Genomic DNA, 6,000 nt, shown 5'->3' with positions numbered 1-6,000 from the left:
TGCACAAAGATGAAAAGGAGGAGACTGAAACATATCAGACCAAATGAATAACAGGCAGTCAATGATATGGAAACAAAGTTCCAGAATAGGAAAAAGCTGACAGGACAATAAGGGTAAAAACCCTACAGATAGCTGGATAGATCTAGATGAGTATTGAGACCTGTTGGCTCCAGCGTTTGATAAGTAAAAACGAAGGAAGCTTCTATTTTCAGAAGTGCCTGATGGACATCTACAGACAGGAACCGGCGTCTTTGATATACATGCAACACAAAAAACCAGATGTCATCACTCACTTGTTGAGATTCAACAAAATGACGGACAAGAGGTGCGTCCATAACTCGTGAGTTGATCCGAGACCTGTGTTCAGCAATCCTGACACGTGCGCATCTCTCAGTCATGCCAATGTACCACTTCCTACATGGGCATATAACAGCATATACAATCGCCCTGGTCTTACAGGTGGCAAAAAATCTAAGTGGTGTGGAAACACCAGTGATGGGATGACGCACCTCTTTGGTGCGAACTGCTAGAGGGCAGACCGAGCATCCCCCACATGGATGAAAACCGGTCGTGACCTGCCGGGGTGTATGGGAATCTAAACAGGCCGTTCTGGTGAGAATATTCCTTATACTGGTGGTCCTGAGGAAGGCTGTGATGGGAGGAAATTGACAACCTGGGATGTCATTAATTATGTGCCAGTGCTTCCGAATCACATTTTGAATCCTAAAAGCCAGAGGGGTATAATCGATTGGCCAGAAAACTCTGTGTATTCTCTCCCGAGACTGATCCTTAAGGAGATCTGGAAGATCCCTCTGCCTGGCATGGACTCTGGCACTGTGCACCACTCCCGGAGGGTATCCTCTCTGAACAAGTTGTCGTTCAAGAATCTCAGCCTCCTTCTCAAAATCTACATCCCAAGTAGAGTTACTGATATGTAAAAACTGGCCATATGGCAAACCTTGCTTGAGATGTCTGGGATGATAAGATCTGAAATGTACAGGTGAAACTCGGAAAATTAGAATATCGTGCAAAAATCCATTAATTTCAGTAATGCAAATTAAAAGGTGAAACTGATATACGAGACAGACGCATTACATGCAAAGCGAGATAAGTCAAGCCTTAATTTGTTATAATTGTGATGATCATGGCGTACAGCTCATGAAAACCCCAAATCCACAATCCCAGAAAATTAGAATATTACATGGAACCAAGAAGACAAGGATTGTAGAATAGAACAATATCGCACCTCTGAAAAGTATACAGTGTACTGTGCTTGAATGACCAGCAAACTCGTGTGACCTGACCCCATAGAGAATCTATGGGGCATTGCCGAGAGAACGATGAGAGACATGAGACCAAACAATGCAGAACTGCTGAAGGCCGCTAATGAAGCACCCTGGTCTTCCATAATACTTCATCAGTGCCACAGGCTGTTAGCATCCATGCCACGCCGCATTGAGGCAGTAATTGCTGCAAAAGGGGCCCAAACCAAGTACTGAATACATATGCATGCTTATACTTTTCAGAGGTCCGATATTGTTCTATTCTTCAATCCTTGTCTTCTTGGTTCCATGTAATATTCTAATTTTCTGGGATTGTGGATTTGGGGTTTTCATGAGCTGTACGCCATGATCATCACAATTATAACAAATTAAGGCTTGACTTATCTCGCTTTGCATGTAATGCGTCTATCTCATATATCAGTTTCACCTTTTAATTTGCATTACTGAAATTAATGGACTTTTGCACAATATTCTAATTTTCCGAGTTTCACCTGTAAATAAGCGTTCTTATGTAAAGGTTTTTTGAACGGGGCAAAAGTGAGTCTTTTCCCGGGCCCCACCCAGACCCAGGTGTCAAGATACGGAACTTGATAAGCATCCCAATGATTAGTGAACTTGATGTCCAGATGCAGGCTATTCAACTAATCATAAAATTCCATAAATCTATCCCTGTTCTTAAACACAATGAAGACATCATCAATAAAGCGCTTATATACCTCCAGATCTTCATGAAAAGGATTATCCCTCTGATTTAGAATCCATTTGTCCTCCAGCATGGCCATAAACAAGCAGGCTACACTGGGTGCCAATGTGCAACCCATAGCTAAACCTTTAATCTGGCTGTAGAACCGGTCTTGGAACCTAAAAAAGCTGTTCTCAAATATTAGGTCCACTAATTCAAGGAGGAAATATGTGGGGGGATTGGGATCAGATCGTGTCAGTTATAGAGACTCTACAACTTGGCGTGCCTGTTCCAAAGGGATACTAGTGTACAAAGACACCACATCCAGAATTACCAAAATGGCTGAATCAGATAGGACCATTCCTTCAAGCTAACAAATAAAGTCCCTCTTGTCCTTGATATAAGAGGTAATCTGTCCAACAAATGGTTTTAAGTGATAATCAGCATAGATGGACAGTGGTTCGAGGACTGAGTTATAACCAGAAACTATGGGCCAACCCTTAACAGGGCGATCTGGTTTGTGTATCTTAGGTAGAACATAAAACACAGGAACCCTGGGAAACTGATTGAAAAGAAACCCCTTCTCATTAGCCGAGATGATACCCAACATGTCCGCTTCATCCAATACAACCTTAATGAGGGACATGATCCGGTTAGTGGGATCATGGTCCAGTAGTATATAATTGGTTCTATCAGCCAGTTGCCTCTCGACTTCACAGATATAGTCTCTCTTATTCATCAGAACAATAGCTCCCCCTTTGTCCGCCTGCTTGATTACCAAGTCTGGATCTTGTTGTAAGGACTTAAGGAGTGCCTTATCGGTTCGAGACAGATTAGAATGGTGAGAGGTGGTACCTAAAAACTGTTGTTCTAACCTTCCAATATCCCTCTCAACCAACTTATGAAAAGTAGTGATGGCCGGGGAATCAATTGCTGGGATAAAAGTGGACTTGGGTCTAAACTGGACAAGACCTAAACTGGACAAGACCTGTCTATCTCCAAAATAGCTTCTAGTTTGATAGTTCTAATAAGCTTATACAGGTCAACACGAGTTTTAAAAGTCTGATACATGGGGGTGGACACAAAGCTTAGGCCAAGCTGTAAAACTCTTGCTTGTTGGGGAGAAATAGGCTTAGAGCTCAAATTAACCACTAAGGTCTCATGCGCCCCCTGGTCCTGCGGTTCTCGTGAAAAAAAGAAGAAGAAGAGCTGTATTCAGACCTGGTTTTAACTGCCCTGTCTGAACGGGTCCTTCTAGCCACAGGCAACCTGTCAGAGTCAGATGTAACAGACTCCTCTGATTCCAAGTATTCAGAGGAGCTGATGGGTTGCTTCCAAGTTACTGATTTCTTACGTCTCTCAGGAGCTGACATCCAATTGTACACCCTTCCTGATTCATAATCCCTAGAATCTCTGCCAAGCTTCCTATTCTTAAATTCCATTAGCTGTTCTTTAAACGTTTTTAATTCATTCTCAATCTCAAGCATCTTTACGTCGAATGTCTCACCATGTACATTAACTTTGAGGCCCGAGAGAGCCTCATCAATAGCTGTCTTCACAACACTCGCTTCCTGAGATGCCCGCTGTATAATCAAGACAATTAAGTCAAAAAAACATTTGTTCAGTATCACAATCCACCTGTCACGAAACTCAACATCCTGCAAAAATAATGTAGGAGGTTTGTGGATGCGTAAACCTCTGGGAATCCTGGCTGACTCATAATATTTCTTAAGAAAAGATGCATGTTTCTACAACGGCATGCAGAGGGCTTTACCGTTGACCAAGTTCATCTTATTCATGGCAGCGTTTTTGATGGACCTTTTGCGTTTATGACTTTATATCCTTTACTTTTGCATTCATGGTATTGGACTTTTGCCATTGAGGATATTTACATCTCCTTTTGAAATTACATCTGACGTAGCACATCTGTCATCTGCCACTCATTTTGATACGTGACTTTGCCCTTTTCTATCCTGCAGCCCTAGTTTTTGCCCGGCTTATCCAGACCTCCTTTACAAATTATATATTGTTCATTGTTTCTGCATATGTCATTAGTGGCTCACACAGCTACATAAGAAGGCATTTTTGGTATCCTGTATTACGTACTGGTTTTTTGTAAATATTATCTGTATGGCATTATCTTGTCTAGTTTCGTAACGATTGTTTATTAGTGTCACTGGTTAATCATTATGGGCTTTTCATTTTTGTATATATATACATTGGTTATTCATTTTTGATTTCTTATTTCAGTATATACATTCTCTATGCTGATTTACATTTCTCATGTTTGGGTTCTTATTACACCCAGATGAGCGGCAGCTCGGCTACGGCACTCCCTTGCCTCGACTGACAGCTCTGAGGGTCGGACACAGGGAAGCGCCACCAAATGGCACCCTGCCCATCCCCGGAGCCCCAGTAATGCACCATGCAAGTGCGCAGTGCATTTCTGGGATCCCCCTCCCCCCCGCAAGTGTGCCGGCCACGGCAGGCGCACGACCAAAAAAGCGAGGTTACTGGAGTGCTTGTTCCATTAACCTTGTCTAAGAAGGTTGCTCCACAAGTGGGCTTGCTGCTGTGGAGCCACCAGGCTTGCCCTCGAGCCCATTGGTTTTCACAAGCTGCAGAAACCAGGCTGGGCTCCCTTAGCCTGGTTTCTGCTGCTCGTGAGAATAGCTTCATTCTGTTGCTTATGAACACATCCTCAGACATGTAAAATTACGACGTTATTGAAGGAACTACATCGGGCCAAACTGGATGAGGTATTCAACACAGTGGTCTAGTTTTCATTCTTTCCTTTTTCAAAAAGCAGCCACTCAGAGGCCTCTGTCTGGATCAGGATGGCTGTGTGGGGGTAAAGAGAGTTTAACCCTTCCCCCCTGCAATGTTTCCACTATTGCAGCTTTGGGACCAAATAGCTGCTTAAGTGGTGGTGGGTTCGCAGTGGGAAAACAGTGCAGGGAAAGGGCTTAAACTGACTCCATGCTGCAGTCCCCCACACTGGCCCCTTCACAACTATTACTTTTGCGGGGAAGGGGATCCAAAGAAGAGTTTTAGTTGGCCCATCCTCTTGTCTCCTTCCTCTCCTTACTCCCCCAGAGCTTATTTTCCCTCCAAACATTTACTATCAAAGCTCCTTCTTGCCTCAAAATCCCTTCCTCCTTTGCAACAGTTTTGGTAGCTCTGTTCACTGAGCAGTGGAGAAGTTCACACCAGCAGAACCAGATATCATCACAAAATATAGGCTGTTCCCAGTAAAGTTGCTTTTTGTAATTGGCTGATGGTGATTTCTGTGGCCCCTATGGCGTTGAGGTGCTCTTCAAGGTCTTTTGGAACTGTACCCAGGGCGCCAATTACCACTGGGATTATTTTGGTCTTCTTCTGCCACAGCCTTTCAATTTCAACTTGTAGATCTTTGGATTTTGTTATTTCTTCTATTTCTTTTTCTTTTATTCTGCTATCCCCTGGTATTGCTATGTTGATTATTCTGACTTGTTTTTCTTTCTTCTCGACTACAGTTATATCTGGTGTATTGTGTGGCAGATGTTTGTCTGTAGTCGAAAGTCCCATCATATTTTTGCATCTTCATTTTCTACAACGTTTTCAGTTTTATGGTTCCACCAATTTTTGGCTATAGGTAGCTTGTATTTTTTGCGGATGTGCCAGTGTATCATCCCTGCTACCTTGTCATGCCTTTGTTTGTAGTCAGTCTGTGCGATCTATTATTATTATTATTATTATTATTATTATTATTGATTTATATACCGCTCTTCAACCAAAGTTCCCAAAGTGGTTTACATAGAAAAATAAACGAGACATAAATAAAATGGCCCCCAGTCCCCAAAGGGTGCTTTGCTCAGTTAGCATATGGATTGGGGGAAAGTAGGGTGTGTCAGGAGTCTTTGTAGTCTTACTTTTTTATACCTCATAATATTCTATCACCAGTGCTATCACCACAAATAAAACAATCACACCAACCAAAAATATGTATGTCATCAGCGGGGCGGGGGGTTAAAATAGAGATTTGTGGGTGTGGTG

The sequence above is a fragment of the Hemicordylus capensis genome, chromosome 1 (assembly GCF_027244095.1).
Source record: "Hemicordylus capensis ecotype Gifberg chromosome 1, rHemCap1.1.pri, whole genome shotgun sequence".
Classification (NCBI taxonomy): domain Eukaryota; kingdom Metazoa; phylum Chordata; class Lepidosauria; order Squamata; family Cordylidae; genus Hemicordylus; species Hemicordylus capensis.
Note: the sequence above shows the minus strand (reverse complement) of the source record.